Source organism: Protopterus annectens, chromosome 5.part0 (genome assembly GCF_019279795.1).
Source record: "Protopterus annectens isolate FY-2018-M chromosome 5.part0, PAN1.0, whole genome shotgun sequence".
Classification (NCBI taxonomy): domain Eukaryota; kingdom Metazoa; phylum Chordata; order Ceratodontiformes; family Protopteridae; genus Protopterus; species Protopterus annectens.
In genome coordinates, this window is record NC_056735.1 from 1771085922 (window position 1) to 1771101561 (window position 15640).

Genomic DNA, 15640 nt, shown 5'->3' on the forward strand with positions numbered 1-15640 from the left:
ATATTTAAACAATATGAGTACCTTCTTGAGATTTACATATAGTTATAGAATGGAAGGCATAGCTTATTTGGATAATTATAGCTACCATGCCCATAATGGATTTAAATCCCAGATCTACAGAAAGAACACTTTCAGTAATTCATATCTTGAGTATTCCAGTTGCCATCCCCGGGCTCAGAAAAAAGTATTTTAAAAGGGAAATGCATTTGTATGACATCAGAATATGATGATATGATGAGGGAAATAAAATTCATAGGATCTATGTTTGTAAATAGAGGGTATCCTCCAGGGTTGATTAAGGATGTCACAGAATATCTGATAAGGGAATGGAACAAGAAATTTAAACCCTTATTAGGTGCAGATATGGAACATAGTAACCACCCTTATAGTACCCCTCAGACAATCAATACTGAGAACTATGATAGAGCCTTAATATTAGAATATAATGGAGTTCATAGGTTCATAGATTGGTACTAGGCTATCAGCCCTAGGGCCTATTCAAGCCTAGCCATAACAGTTCCCTGGCTATTTCTTCCCAGGAAATTTACTTCCCTGGTCCCCTGTCTAGCAGGGTGATTGACGTTATCCCTGGGATGAATTTCCTATCTCCCATCCAGTCATCAAGGTTCCTTTTGAAGATGGCCAAAGAAGTGCTCTGCCTGACATGTATAGGCAGTCTATTCCAGAGTATGGGGAGTTTCTGAGACAGGAACCTATCCCTCCAGCATGTTTTGTTCATTGTGATGACCAAGTTTAGATCCCTCGAGTGTGTTGCTCTGAGGGATTGGGATTTCTTTAAGTGTAGCATGCCCAACAGCTCTGGGTTTGACATGGCCTTGTATGTTAAGCAGAGATCGCCTCTGAGTAAATGATATGTGACAGAGTATAGCTGGAGTGTTTTAAGGCGGTCAGCATAGGGCATCAGCTTTAGGCCTGTGATTCTTTTAGTGAGGTATTTCTGCGGCCTTTCCAACTGTTGCAGGTGTTTTTTGAGGTACATACTAAATGGGGCATTGTACTCTATAATGGGTCTAATGAGGGATGAGTACAGTGGGACAATGACCTCCTTTTTTCTGGATGAAAAGCCCTTAGTGATGAGATGTGCCACATAAAAGAATTTCCTGACTATACGTCCACCTGTGTCCCTAAGTCCTTTATCACATTTTCAGTGTTTAGTGTACTGCCACGTATGTGGTAATTCATGGGTACATGTTTTATCCCAAAGGGGATAACTATACATTTCTTGGCATTATATGTCTCTGTAAGGCCCTTTGTAAAATATCCACATCACTTGGGAGTCATCTGTGAAAGTCCCAGGACTGAACCCTGTGGTACTCCACTTGTCACTTGTCTGGAGCTGGATTTGGATGTAGAGACTGATTCAAGAAGTCAATGGTCCAGTGTTTGAAGGTTGCCACATCAGGCTGATGGGACAATAGTTCCCATGGTCCAAGGTGGATCCTTCTTTGTGGAGTGCGATAACTGCACCACTCATTGGGCACCTAGTCTGAGGTGAGGCTATGATTAAACATGACACTTAGGTGAGGTGCCAGTTCATTTTGTAGTCCATGTAGTACACAGCCTCCCATGGATGCTGTATTTTGAAGTTGGCACTGAATTGATCTGCCAGGATACTGGCAATATTCTTGGGATCAGTATATTTAGTGCCATTCTGAACAGATCTGCGTATTACCATTTAGATTCTTGACATAGCTGTAGAATGCCTTGTGGTTGTCCTTAGAATCATTGGCAATTTTATTTTCTTAAACGCTGGAGGATGAGGCTGGTAAGAGAGTTTTTTGTATTCTGGGATTTTCCTCTTTTCTGCAACAGTTTCTTCCTTCTGTTGTATAACTTGTTTATGCCAGGGGACCACCAGATTGGCTTCCGTTTTTTGGAGGAGAGCATCTTGGTTCTATTTGGAATGGCACGGTTTATGCACAAGTGGATATGCTCATACAGTGCCTTGGTGTAGGATTTGTCAGTTGAACTTTCAGTTCCCGTCTGCATGGGTGTCATGAATTTTGTCACTTGAATAGCATGAAGTTGGGCTTTGGAGAGTTTTTTTTATGGAGGTTTCCCTACTGGGGGTTGGGGGTGGCATGTGAACGTCAAGGTTAATTAGCTTGTTGTTGGACCTGACCAACGAGGGGGTGACCTTTGGTGTGGAGCATCGATCTCCCATGTTGGTAATAACCAGGTCAAGGATATTTGAGGCCCTGGTGGGACTATGGATTAGTTGATCCAGGGCGTTGGAATTTATAAACTCCAAGAACCGTTGGGCAAAGATGTTGGTACCCGAGTAGTTTTCCCAGTTAATGGCAGGGTAGTTGAAATCACCCAGTATTAGAGTGTTAGGTTGTATTTTAATATTTTCCAGTATGTTTAGTGGGTGTAGTGAGAATCTTGGGGCATGGTGGGGGATCAGTAGCAAGCTACAATTTAAATTGCAGTCTTACCTAGTGTTAGTTGCAGCTGTAGTATTTCAGATGCATTGTGTTGGGCAACTAGCCTGGAGGTGTGAATATCCTTGGTGAATATGGACACTTCATCACCTTTAGTGTTTCGGTCCTGGTTTGGTGGCAAAAAAGTGTGGTAAGAGTTGTAGCCTGGTATTGCAAGGTGTTTTCTGGAGCCTTGAACCAGGTCTCAATTACTGCAAAGATATCGATGTTCTCCATTTTTAGGAGTGTCTCGAGAGAGTGCATTTTGAGGTTTAGACTTTTAGCATTAAGCAGCATTGCCTTCAGATTTTGCATGCTTTTATCTGTTACGATGGTAGTTTTGTCATTTGAGCCTTGCCTAAAAAAGGCACTATGGTGGTGGCAAGAGCCTTAGCCAGTAACCTGAATCCTAGGGGCAACAGGCGTAGTCCATCTCTGGCAAAGTATCATGGTTTGAGAATCATGTCATCCCAGGCAGACAGATACTGGATCCCCTTTGAATGACACCAGAAGCTTAGCCAATTGTTGAAGTCAATCATTTTGTCCTTATACTGTGGTATCATTCTGGTGAAGGCAGGATGCTACTCAGGGCTAGGGTCATACCTGCCTGGGCCACATGATCCAAGAGCTCTTCCATGTCTCTTTTCATGTAGTCTAGGGAGGTACATCTCAAGTCATTCACTCCAACATGGACAATTAAAGAGTCGTATTTGTACTTGTAGAGTGACTTGAGTGGATGCATTATGTGGCAGATTCTGGCTCCCGACAGGCAGCTGACAGTAATTTTCTCCTTGTTCAGCCTGGTGAGTGGGACATCAGTGTACCCGACTATAGAGTCACCTATGACTAAAGTGTTGGGTACGTTGTCTTGCCTTAGGGGCTGTTGTTGGGTGGCACACTGGTGTTTTGAGCTATGTGTCACTTTGGTTGTGATAGGTGTTTGTTTGCATATCAGCTTCTGAGGTCCTTGTTGCTTAGGCAGGTTAATGTTAAGGGCCTCTGCATATGTGGGTTTAGTGTTCCTATGTGTGGGTCTTGGTGGTGTGGGTTTTGAAAGGCTATGTGTTGCTTGAGGTATAGTGCAGGTGTTAACCTTCTCCTCTTGACTGTCTAGCACAATCTTGGCTGGAGAGAGCTTTGCTCCCAGTTTGGTTATGTAAGTGCTTCTCTTACAGGTTTTAGTGTTGGGTGATAGGAGGAGAGGGGTGCCTGTGTACATGAGGCAATTGCTGCTTTTCCCCAGTATGCCCAGATTAACCAGGTGGACAAAAGAAATCACCATAAGCTGACCCTTGGACATGCCTGGTTTGGCGTTTCTTTTGTAGAGTACAATAGCTGTTTTCCCTTACCTTGGCAAGGTACTTTGCAATTATAGGCTTACTGCCTACAATTAATTTCTCCTTGTATACAAGGAGAGTTGAGTGCTTGTATCAGTTTAAGGCCTCTTAGTGCTTTCCTGCAGGTTATAGAGCAAGTGTTAGTCACAGAGATTCAGATTTTAGTGCTCCTACTGAGAAACCAGCTAGTTCTAAGGGAGAATTTGAAGAGCAGACTTTCTGGCACCGGGAATAGTTTAACCTTAGCCCGGCGGTGTTGTGCAATGCGCAAAAACATGCAAACTTGTTTTAAGACAGAAAGTTGAAAGGGATAGAAATAAGCCCCAAATGGCCAATAAAATTTAAATTTCAGAGCTGAAAACAACTCCTATAGTGTTAGATAGGCTGTACAATGCTCACTACTCTCACTAGTAAGCAGTAGGACCTCCCTCTACCACAGCAAGGTCTGGAATAGCTCTGAATACAAAAACTGAAGTCCTGAAATCAGCAAAGCCTGGGATCTGGTCTATACTAGTTAGAAAAGGTGGGAAACGAGCAAACGAGATAGTAATTTTTTTTATGTTTTGGTTAAAACAGGCTAAACAATCCAACAATACAGTAAATAAGCACAGAAAAGGCTAACACACTTGAATGTGTAGCCTTAAACATTAAATGCAATTCAAAACTTTGAAAAATTAGCAATTTAAATTTTCAAAATAAAGCAAGGCAAGTGCACAAACTGAAAATCGATTTAAAAGTTGAGGATAAAGTAAAAGAGATAGTACATAAGAACTGGAATATTCTAAGAGAGGACAGTGATATTTATGATTTATTGGGGGACAAACCTAAATTTGTGTATAAAACGGGAGTCAATTTAAAAAATAAATTTGAATCATACACCAAGATAGTTTCTCGGGACAACAACAGTGAAGGCACTAAAAATGTAGTAGTTGCAAGTCAGTGCAGTGCTATTATGGCAGAGAAACCTTTAGTTTTAGATAATTTTAATAAAACCAGGTTATATTTTAAGAAAGGCAATTGTAACACTAAATATGTTGTATATTTATTAAAATGTTGTCAGTGTCCTGGGTTCTATGTTGGGAAAACTGAGAGACCCCTACAAAATGGATTTATGAACATTTATACCACATAAGTAAAAAGGACAACAACAATGCTTTATATAGATATTTGCAGACCAGTCAAACATGTACAAATTTTAAATTTGGAATCTTAGAATGTCTTAGAATTAATCCTAGGGGAAGGAATATTAAAGGTGTACTGGAAGAAAAGGAGGTAAGGTGGCAATTACTATTGAATGCCACCAGCTGGCTTGGTATTAATGATAATATACCTATATATCTAGTATTGGAACTTAATAATGTATACATATGTGTAGCTACAACATTTACATTCTAGGATCGTATTTCATGCTCAAAGATGTTAACAGCAAATCATTTTATCTTTTTTTGTATGTATGTGTTTCTTATTAGTGTGGTTTTACATTTTTGTATGTTGGCTTACTTTTTCTATATTTTAACTTTTTTAATTCTCTGCATGTTGGTTTAAGGCTATTAAGTCTTTCGACTTTTCCCGGTTAGGGGTTGCCACAGTGGAACTCCCATACGCTAATGATTGGCAGTCGATTTTTACGGTGCCGAGTTGCCAGCTCGACTCCCAACCTTCAAAGAAGGCACGCCCATTCACGTACTCTCCTACCTGCATGTCTTCAATGTCACTCAACTGCTGGGAGGACATGCAGAATCCACACCGAAGGTGCTCCAGCCGAGAATCGAACGGGAGAGCCTCTTGGTGTGAGGCGACAATGCTAACCGCTGCACCACCATGGCCTATATTGGTTTAAGGCTATTGAAAGATGTTGGTTTAAGGCTATTGAAAGACATATATCTATTTAAGAGATTATGTCATTGTGTTTGAATTTATTAGATTATTGTGATTGGTAGGTTGTACTTATTTAAATGGGATTAATGGTGCACTTAATTGATTCCGAGGAAGTCCACGGTTTGTGGATGAAAGTGCTAAATCCATCTTATAAAAAATCTTTTTAATAAAATCCAGTTAATTAATTTGTATTTTTATCATTGGATTTTGGATGGGTCTTTTTTGCTGTTGGAACCTTGCCTACCTAGCGTTGCTGCTTTTTATATTGTGGAATTATTTTAATTTGCAGTCAAACAATGTAACTTTGCTGGTAGTTTTACATTTTACTGATACATGTGGACAAAAGGCTGAAAAGGTAATAGAACCTTTTGTAGTTTTATAACCCATTCTATTAACCTATGTGTCTACTTTACAAATAGATGTTTTAAATTATAGGCAGCAGGCACTTAAGCTAATAACAAAGAAAGGTTTTTGCTCATGAGTGGGTTGATTGAGTTAAATAAACATCATAATTACGACTGTGGGATTTCAGGAAAGCTGATTTATGTACATAACCTCACTTAGTGATAGTTTTATTTTAGAAACAATATCATTCTTCTTTCATAATAACTGTGTGCATGTTTTTTTTTTCTGCAGACTAAACTGCCTAAATAAAAACTGAATAAATCACAGTGGTCACCATGACTATCAGGCAACTGAGAATTATTTTGAAGCCTGAGACTAGTGAGTCAAACAGAAACTAAATTTTCTTTGTGAAATATTTGGGCATGCAAAATGGTGCTTAATGTCAAGCCTTGGTATATTGGCTGGGCACTTAAGCTAAAAAATGTCTTAATTTTATGATTGCATTTGTGAAGGCTGCTTGGCAACAATCTGCAATGTAAAGCCTGAAGGAAAGCTAATGTTAGTTTCATGATTTTTATTTGGGAAACCTAAATTATTATTGCTCCTTTTAGAAAAAAATAGAGTGTCTGTTAAAATTATTCTGTTTTAGTCTCCTATTTTACTGTATAATGGAAATATTGAATCAGAAATCAAATAATAGTCATGCAGATGAAAAACAGATTCATTATGTGCTTTAGAAATGGCAAAGGTGAAATATAGTGGTGTAAAGGTGAAATATAGTGGTGTAAAGATTTGTTTGCTTCTCTAACTGTAGAAGGTAATTGAAAAGTAAAGACACCAAAGTTAGTTTAATTCATAAATACTAGTTCATGCATTTTGCTTGCAATCATATAACCGAATAACATCAAGTAGCAGTGGGAACCCTCTTTTGGGACTTCTTGGCTAAAGTTGGGAGCTTATTTTAGTTGTATTTCTTCAGAAAGGTTGGTTATAACCTAGCTTATCAGACTATGAAAAGCAGTGTCTAAAATCTTCCCCCTGCGTTTGGACAAATGAGATATCATCAACTAACTTAATCCTCAAATGACAAACTCAAAGCAAAAGGAAAATATTGCCTCTCACTTAGGATTCAAATCCAAGACCTCTGGTACTCCATGCTGGCATCACTGATGCCAGACTAAGTCCAGCATCTGGACAGATAAGTGTTCAACTTGAATTCTCTGAAGTTTATTGTTGTAGGCTGAACTCATAAGTCGCGTATCCAAAGTCCTCTTTCCTCATGCTTGGATGAGAAATGGTGACATATATGGGCTGATGACACTTATTCACCTTATCTGTATACACATTTTCTGGGTTTACATTAATTTTCCTGAATCACACCTGGTTGAGTCATTGTACAATTGAAGCACTTCTGCAAAAAGTCGAAATGACGAATTCTGCTATACCTGAATAAAACACCGAACCTCAAAACTTCCTACTGCTCTGGACCTAGGAACAAGTGTTAACAAGGGTCAAGAAGGGGGAGAGATTTGTTAGTTAGAAATATCAGTGTGCAGCATTTTCATAGTTTGTGTTTTGGACATTGTGCAAGTTAGATTCGACCGAGTGTGATTCAGGAAAATGAATGTAAACCTTTTTTCTGATTAGATATTGCTTATTTTTCTAGTACTGCAGTTGTCATGCATACTGTAGAAACTCTAGATTTTCTAGCCTTAATGAGTGACTCCATATGCTAACTGTATTTTGGGGCAGTCTGTGTGATAGTTAAAGGCTTTTTGCTTTTGAAATAAAATCATGAACCCTCCCCCCATTAGCAGAAATTGAGTCACTTAGACTTACATTTAAAAATGGACTTGGAAGGTTATGCTTAGAGCAACACAAAAAGTGTGAGCAGGTTTCACATTACATACCAAAAATAATGGGCAGGAATACAGTATATTATACAATGACCCCCCCATTAATATTCAAAAACGTGCACGCTGATTGGTCAGCGTGCCTGTTGTAAATCTGAGTTATAGTAATGGAAAAAGATCCGGTTGCCCAGACTTTTTCCATTACTATAACTCTTACAGCAACACTGTCTCGCTATGTTAAATGAGTTTAACATAGCGAGACAGCTTTAAAAAAAGCAACGGGGACTCTCTGTTGCTTTTTTTAAAGCTGTCTCACTATGTTAAACCCATTTAACATAGCAAGACAGTTTGTAAAAGCAACGGAGATCTTGCTTTTTCCATTGCTTTTTTCAAAACTGTCTCGCTATGTTAAACCCATTTAACATAGTGAAACAGTTTGTAAAAAGCAACAGAGATCTTGCATTCTCCGTTGCTTTTGCCCACAGCTGTGATGTACTGCGTAGGCATACGCATGCACAGTACATCAGAACTGCTGCAGAATACCAGACAGCTGCGGAAGGGCAGCAAGGAGGCATTATACAATGCCATTATTTAGGAAAAGTAATTATTTTTTTTCTTAAATAATGTCATTGTATAATAGCAATAACCCACTTCTGGGTGTGGGTAATGCTGGATTTACCCATGGTTGGCTTTGTTTGGCCATTCGGGCTTCGCCCTCGTGACCAAACCACGCCAACTGTGGGTAAATCCAGCATTACCCACACCCAGGCATGGGTTATTGCTATAATATTTTACCAAAGTAATTAATGCATGTACTTATACAGCAACCAATTAAACATGTACTTTTTCAGCAACCGTAAGTTCTTTATGCATTTTCTGCTTACTCCACGAAGTTAAATGACTCTCCTGATAATTTTCTAAATAACTCCTAATTTTCTCTACCATACAGAATGATCCAAACCTTCTTATGCATTTCAGTACCACCAGATAGGCTAATTGTGCTTTTGTACTGTAGGCTTTCTGAAAGATTTAGGCTCATAAAGCATTTTAGAAGAAATTTCAAAGTTTTTGATCCTGAGATGAAACTTATAGTCTACATTTTTTCCACTTCAATTAAATGCCAAGGACACCATTAAAAAATAATCAGATTTCTGTTAAGTATATAAGAAACAGTCAAATAGTCATGAATATTCTTTTGCAAAGCCACTCCCCAAAGCAATGTGAAATGCATCCTGGCAAAAATAGGTCAGCTTTTGCTTTGGTAAATGTACCCCCATTTAGTCTTCATTATAAACAAAGATAAAATAAGTAGTATTTATTAGGCGATTCCATTCCTCTGTTATTGCTTTAACTATAATATACACACACATCTATATACATACAGGTAAACCTATCTATATCTACAGCTATATATATATATATATATATATATATATATATATATATATATATATATATATATATATATATATATATATATATATATATATATATATATATATATATATATATATGACAGTGGTCCGTATGAATGAACTTTCATAAGTTTGAACACGTTTAACACTGGCAAAAGTGACTGAAAGTCATTTGATCATTTCTGACAGTGTTAAGTCCATCCAAGGTTGTACACAGTGGGGATCTGGGGAATTTTCCCTTTTCCTCCTGTAGAGCAATCTTGGAGTTGGTATATTTAATTAGTGCGAGAGGGGGTGCCCCTTCCATTGTTTTTTTTTTCCCATTGTTTTGACTTTTGATCTTTCAGGATTGATCACCAGCTGTTCAATATTTTTGTACTTTGATGGTTCGAAGTACACCTATCTACCTATCTAGCTATATATGTATATACATATATATATCTATATATCTATATATATATATATATATATATATGTGTGTGTGTATATGTATATATATATCGACATATATATATATATATATATATATATATATATAGTATGGGTGCAGTATCATATCATATCCTTTACTTCCCCTTTGCAGGACTGTGGCCTTATCCTTCCTTTCTGTACTGTTACTGTTCGATGTTTTCGAATGTCGATGGTTTCGCTTCGTGTAGTCACTTTCTTTTGACATGAACCCATATATATATATATATATATATATATATATATATATATATATATATATATATATATATATATATATATATATATATATATGCATAGATAGCTATTTTTTATTGTTGCTTTAAATATTATCAAAGTCCATGATACGTTGAGTTAGACAGGCCTTCTTACATCACAAAAGCATACACCCTGCTGTCATCTTGCTATTTTTATGTAATATCTAGCAAACCTACTTTATTACTAATGTATCTAATACAGGATATTGAGTTACTTTTTTAGCTAGTCCAATGGTCAGATTCCAGAAAATTTGAGGCAGTATTCATATTTGCTTGAGCAAATGCGATTAAGGGTATCCCTGATGCTTATGAATAAGCATAGCAAAGGTGCGATTCAGACGCCATTTATCCTAATGCACAAGGCCTGAAAAAAAAAATAATGAGATGCAAATGAGAAATGCTGTAAAGCATATTATACTAAGACAGCTTTGCAATTCATAGTCTGCATCCCTGTAGTGCAACTGTGGTGGTGGTGGTGGTGCTGCGGTAGCATTGTCGCCTCACAGTAAGACGTTGTCCTGTTCAATTCTCAGCTAAAGCGTCTTCTGTGTGGAGACATGCGTGAATGGGCGTACCTTCGTTGAAGGTTGTGCATCAGGGCTGGCAGCTCGGTACGTAAAAATCTACTGCCAATCATTAGCGGACCAGACTTCCGCTGTGGCGACCCCTAACTGGGAAAAGCCGAAAGATACAACAAGTCTTCAACCCTGTAGTATGCACATCCATTCTTAAATGTGGTGCTTTGCATTTGATATTGGAATTGCAATCCACAAACTTGCTTGTCCAAGTATTCACAAGCACTTCTGTGATTATTTCCTCAAGCAACCCCTTCATTCATTTATATTAAATATGCACAACCACTAAAATGGTGCAATTAATTATTTTGCAAGGTGATCAATTTAGCGGCCTGACCATATATGTACAAGCACTTCCCTTACACATAAATTAATTATTTTCCCCAGTAACCCCTTCAATAACATTTCTGAGTATGCACAAGCATTAAAATGAAGCATTCACCCAAGCGACCCCTTCAGTAATATGTCCATGTATGCAGAAGCAATGAAATGAAACACTCACCGAAGAAAACCCTTCAGTAAAATATCCAGGTATGCACAAGCACTAAAATAAAACATTTGCCCAAGTGACCCCTTCAGTAAACTATCCAGGTATGCAGAAGTACCAGCTCAGCTCCTCTAGCATCTCTGTATTCTCACTGAAAACGACTGCTTTCTGGCATAACGTCAAAGCTATTTATGCACTTTGTATGTAAATGAGTTCATTATAGATTAACGTATATGAATCAAACTCATGTGCATACATATAAAACCTATTAACAGTGCAGTAACTGTTCCCCTATAGTTTATGTGTTAATCATGTTATGCATTTCTGATGGGGGCTGTGTTCATACAAAGTCCTCTGAATGTACATAGTTATTCTGAAAGTCTGGTATTTTCATAACCTCAGAGTACTTCTCTTTGCAGATCAAAACTAGGAAACTGCGAAGACCCGGACAATGAATACCACCCTTACTCTCACTGTAAGTGACTTATTTCAGTGTAAGGCCAATCTATAAACAGGCGTACACCAGGGGCTAGATTCCAAAAGACCTGCTCTCAGTGTAAGTGACTTACTTTGGTGTAAGGCCTATCTATAAACAGGCTTTCACCAGGGACCAGACTGTCAGCCTGCTCTCAGTGTGAGTGACTTACTTTGGTGTAAGGCCTATCTATAAACAGGTTTTCACCAGGGACCAGACTGTCAGCCTGCTCTCAGTGTGAGTGACTTACTTTGGTGTAAGGCCTATCTATAAACAGGCTTTCACCAGGGGACCAGACTGTCAGCCTGCTCTCAGTGTGAGTGACTTACTTTGGTGTAAGGCTTGTCTATAAACAGGCTTTCACCAGGGACCAGACTGTCAGCCTGCTCTCAGTGTGAGTGACTTACTTTGGTGTAAGGCCTATCTATAAACAGGCTTTCACCAGGGACCAGACTGTCAGCCTGCTCTCAGTGTGAATGACTTACTTTGGTGTAAGGCCTATCTATAAACAGGCTTTCACCAGGGACCACACTGTCAGCCTGCTCTCAGTGAGATTGACTTACTTTGGTGTAAGGCCTATCTATAAACAGGCTTTCACCAGGGGACCAGACTGTCAGCCTGCTCTCAGTGTGAGTGACTTACGCTTGTCTATAAACAGGCTTTCACCAGGGACCAGACTGTCAGCCTGCTCTCAGTGTGAGTGACTTACTTTGGTGTAAGGCCTATCTATAAACAGGCTTTCACCAGGGACCAGACTGTCAGCCTGCTCTCAGTGTGAATGACTTACTTTGGTGTAAGGCCTATCTATAAACAGGCTTTCACCAGGGACCAGACTGTCAGCCTGCTCTCAGTGTGAGTAACTTACTTTGGTGTAAGGCCTATCTATAACCAGGCTTTCACCAGGGACCAGACTGTCAGCCTGCTCTCAGTGTGAGTGGTCACTTGCACTGACAGTAAGTCTTTTGGAATTGGGCTCTAATACTAAGAGGCAGGGTGCAACAGTTCCCACAACACACTGTATTTATACCCATGTTTGATCAAATAGAGTAAATGGAATATGTTCTACACTGACAAACAATACTTCTGGTTTCACAAAGGGATAGAAGCAGTATTTTTAATGAATAGAGAAGTACTTGTTTAATACAAAATAAAATGTGGCAATGTGCTGTATGCATTCTCAGAAGTATACTGTTTTTAATTATCATTGTTATTTAATTTAGTCTATGCAGTGTTATTACTGAATTGTTTTTCTCGAATTAATAAAATACCTCAGTTTCAAGCAACTAAGTAAATAAATGTAGAAACGTAAAAATACATAGCACATTTAGGGAAAAAATCAATTATTATTTAGGAGTAATTTCTTTGCTAAGAATGAAAAGGAAATATTGTTATGGGCATTTTCTTCTTTTTGTCTAAATTGCATTGGAATTAGACTTGGTTATACCATTTGGAGGTATAGTACAATATATCAGATTACACAGTTTTTTTTTCTTAAGCTGTTTATGGTTGTTTCAGGTTTTGGTGTTCATTCATTGAGAATAGGAGTGCTCTAAAATGTTATTTATTTATGAACCTCTGGTGAGATTATTTGTACATTTTAATCACTGATTCCATAAGTTTATTCTTTGCTATCTTCTAAATAGACAGGTATGTGCTCTTTTGTTTCATCTGCGGGAATTGACCTAATTGAGCTCCTTATGTTAAAAAATAAAACTATTTGCCTGTAGTAGAATCCCCCTACGAGTTCAGCTGAAAATGTCAGAGTTCTTCCTTATGTTGGCTAGAGATGGCCACCTTTTTGTAAAGAAATAAAAAAAAAGAGATTGATCCTTCCTGAAGAATAGTAGGTCTTCCTGTATATTTTGATAAAGAACTTTTTTTGATTGTGCACGAATCTGCAAAGGTGAAGTAGATTTACATCCCAAATGATAAGGAAAGATGGAAAATCTGCAAACATACTGCTATGTGAGATTTTCTTGAGCTCAGAATCTTAAAAGTAATGACCACTAAAATGTAGAAGCTTAAAAACAAATTAATAAAGAAAGCATTGTGCAAATTCAGCGTACTACAAAGGAAGACACATAGCATGTAAATGCCACGCAATGTGTACAACAGCACAGGAAGGTTATAGGTGACAGTGCGCATAGATAGGATTCCTATTACAGGAGCAGCAGTGTGGTGCCAAAACAGCCACTATGTGCATCTTCATTAAATGTCAGATATTGGTGCTAGATGATTGTCACTGGTGAAGTGACACCCCGACCCCATGTGCAAAAATGGGAGAAAGGAGTTGTAAATGGATGGATGTTTTGTAAAAGAAGTAACCCTTTAAAAAGGACAAAATGTAATGCTTAACTTACTGAGCCAGCTAGAAAAAGCAGTGGAAATAAAAACTGTGACAGTACTTAGAAAAGGAACTGATCAGGAAAATACTTAATTTTAAAATGCCACCATTCTCAGAACCTAAATATTTCTGAGTGATAGTTTCATGAAAAGGAGGAAACTAGTTGCTTTAGCTTTTGACCAACTAGGTAAGGGTGCGGAAAGCAATATCAGTAAGTAGGCATTAACAAACTGAGTAGCATACATCCATATGCTAAGTAGTTAAGGAAAACAGAAATATACAAAAAGTCTGGAGGCTCAGCTGGGGACTCAAGTACCATGTGCTGATTTAGAAACAAATGGCAAATAATGATTGCACGTTACACTGGAACAGGCAGATGCCAACTACACAGATATATTTTTAAAGCATAAAAACATGCGCGTAAACACAAGTGGGCACATGCACAAACACACACACACACACACACACACACACACACACACACACACACACACACACACACACATGTGCATATGAAACAGACAGATACTATAAAAGAACCATACATGTCCAACTCATAAAAGTTGCATGCAGAAATACTTAATGCGGGAGTCTTGCAAAAAGATGAATCTGAATCTTTACTTAAAATGTCAAAGTAAAACACTCCTTTTCTGCCAGTTTCAGTTTTAAGAGTGTAATAATATTCTGCAGTATGGGTATTACTGCAAAATAATGGAGCCTTTAGAAGTTAGCAGCTGTCTTCTCTCCATTAGCCCATGGAGAAATTATTTCCATTTGGTATTATTAGTTATGTGATGAAAATGTTGGATTACTGGTGCACATATCAGAAGTTGAAGAAAACAGTTGCTGCAGTTTTGTCTAATACTATGCAAAGCACTGTCAGAAGTAAACATCTGCTTACCTTAATCTACATTTATGGCAAGTTCTTAAAATTTCAAATTTCTTCTCAAAGTCATATTAGGGATCCAAAAGGGTAATTTTGCATCATGTTAAATGATATACCAGGAATTCAAAAAAGAAGTAACAGAATTTAAAAAATGTCTTTGTATGAGACTTGGCTTACAGATTCATTTATCAAACACATTTTCTCATTATAAACTATAAAAAGTGCATTTGCCAAATACCCATAAAAAAAGGCTGTTTGACAAAAACACAGGAAATATTTCATTCCATTAAGTGCAGAGAAGGAATTATTTTCTTTTCCAGTTAACTTAAAACTAATTATATTTGTTATAGGATACATCTGGAGATTGCATCCACTTAAATATCACATTCTTTTCTGTGAAAGAAAAGTACTCCACAGCCCACAGCTGTGGTTGATGCACCTCTTATTCTGCATTACTATAAAATAAATAAATAAATAATCAATCCAAGATCACTTCACTTGAGGCAGAAAGGCCAATTACCTTCTGTTTTTGGTAGGTTTTTTGCACAACTGCGTGGCAGATGTCATTGCACAGGTGTCAGTAACATTCATGAATTAGGCCATATTATGGAAAATGTCCTTCAATCAATAAGTTAAGCCATTTATATTCCTGTTGTGAACTCATGCTATTTTATGGTATTCAAGGTCAGTCTTCTTAAAGCTATAGATATTTTTATATTATTATTTTTATATTATCAAGATAGTCAAATGAGTAAACACACAATGTTGTTCATCTGTTTTGTGCAATACCTTGTACAAGGATCCATTGCTTTAGGCAGTGATTGGAGATAGTACAACAGATACAGCCATGATAATTATATGTTAATTTATTAAGAA

At 37.7% G+C, this 15640-nt stretch overlaps 1 protein-coding gene across 1 annotated transcript in view; it reads left to right on the forward strand.

Annotated features, from left to right (window-relative positions):
- DSCAM (DS cell adhesion molecule) overlaps positions 1 to 15640 on the forward strand; it is a 3720739-nt gene that overhangs the window by 1866284 nt on the left and 1838815 nt on the right. The window lies entirely within an intron of this gene.